Source organism: Pinus tabuliformis, chromosome 7 (assembly GCF_031772625.1).
Source record: "Pinus tabuliformis cultivar Carrire ecotype Pingquan chromosome 7, CPIR1, whole genome shotgun sequence".
NCBI lineage: Eukaryota > Viridiplantae > Streptophyta > Pinopsida > Pinales > Pinaceae > Pinus > Pinus tabuliformis.
In genome coordinates, this window is record NC_142293.1 from 646,343,283 (window position 1) to 646,345,388 (window position 2,106).

Consider the following 2,106-nt stretch of genomic DNA (forward strand, 5'->3'; position numbering starts at 1 on the left):
CAGAAGGGATATCACGAGAGTCGACCACTACACCCAGTCTAAAGAGGTAAGCTCTAAAATTACATTCCCCTTTGCAAGTAAACGAACCAAGGATACTCTAAATTTGAGTTAATTTAGCAACTGTATGAAGGAAATTAAATACATAGTCATCTCTGTTTTGCTCCTGCATTTGAAAAGTTGTCTCAACCCCCTCATTTTCTCCTCAAGCTTCACCAACAAGATGACAAGAGGGTTTAATAGTAGAGACCCCACAAACACTGTGAGAATCCAAAAACACCCCCAAGTGCTTGAAATATTCATAAGACATAATTGGATGGGGTTTTTTGAAAAACTTAGAGGGTATGATGATGAGGTGGCTCAAGAATTTTCTCTCTCCCTCACTCCACACACCATAATACATGTCACTATTGTAATAAGAGGCCTCATTATAGATCTCACCCCTGAGCTCATCAGCAAGGTCACGACACTTCCCCTAGGAGTCCCATGGAGAAAAGAAGACAAAGGAGATAGCCAAGTTGCCAAAATAAAATTCTTTTTAGAAGGAGAGGAACCCACTGTGGACAAAAATGGAGTAAGGAGGGAAAGTCTACCATACCATGGAGTGAGGTAGGCTACCAACTAATCAAATACGTCTCATGTGAGGGTAGATATAGTGTTGTCTATGGCTATCATTTTAGGATCCTTGAATAATTAATATTTGGAGTAGAAACACCCCCTCACCAAAGGCTCATCATACCATATTTCTTTCTTCAATCACTCATAGACTCGAGCATCAAAGTGAAGGAGGGAAATTCCCAACAATTAGCTCACCATGGGTTGATTAGGATCCTCATTGAAGATTCCCTCCAAAACCTCAGAACCCCTATAACATGGCCAATTTTCAGAGACATGCTAGTAGAGGATGACATCAAAGCTCTCACTTATGATGTTAGTCCTACTATCAGTGAAGATGCAGATACAGAGCAAGATAATGATGAGATGGATGAAGAAGTAGCTGACACAGAGGAACATGATGAAGATGAAGAAGAAGATGGAGAAGAGAAGGAGGATGATGAAGAAACAAAGGAGGAAATTAAGGAGGAAATTGATAGAGATGATTAAGATCTACAAGAAGAAGAAGACAAGAAAAACAAAGAGGAAGAATGCAATAGAACAGAGGGGACAGAACACAAGGAGGAGTCACCTAGGGTGTCTCTAAAGGCCACTGAGAGAGAGGCAGCAGCTACCCTCATTTCTCTCAGCACCCCAATCAAGCAAAAAGGAAAAAGGCAGAGGCAGACCCCACTATATTTCAGGACAAGAAAGAGCACAAGAATAAGAGAGGGAAAGCCACGAACATCAACCAAAATTCCTATTGAGATTGAAGATTCCCCTACACAAAAAGACAAAATTCCTTTCCCTAAGTCCCCTATCTCCTATGTAAGGAGGCCTACTACTAGATCAATTTCCTCAAAGGGTAAGGTAATCCTACAAGATCCACAGCAAAATATATAGGAAGAAAAAATAGTCCTACAAGATACTCTGTTGAATATACAGGAAGCACAGAAATTGGAAAGAAAGGTTTGGGAAAAGTAAGAAGCTAAAGAGGAGGACCTAGAGACAAAACAACCCAGCTCCCAACTTAACCTGGATTCCTATTACTGGTTTATTGAAGGAGGCAGGGTCATACCTAAAAAAAATTCCATCCCATTGTTCTTCGAGCTTGAGAAGGAGAGGTCTAGAAATCACCAATGGATGCAGATCACCAAATCAAAGGGGGTAGAAGACATTGGGCACATGGAGGAGAAACTCAAAGAAATGGGCAGAGAACTAAGTGGCTTAAGGGACAGAGAAGCTATAATGAGAAATGAAATAGAGACAGAAAATGCATGGATGAGGGGGCAGCTACAAGAAAGAGAGAACCAACTCGCATGTATGGCTAGCCTCTCCTTGGAGGAAATCCATTGTAGGATGCCAGCTAAATCCTATGCTCTCTACCTCAAAGAACAATGGTTGCAGTTTCAGATTAAGACACTAGCACAGAGGAGAACCATGCCATTTCAGGACTACAGGCAATTTATTGATCTTTGTGAACAAAGTACACTAGAGGATAGGGCCAAAATGGCT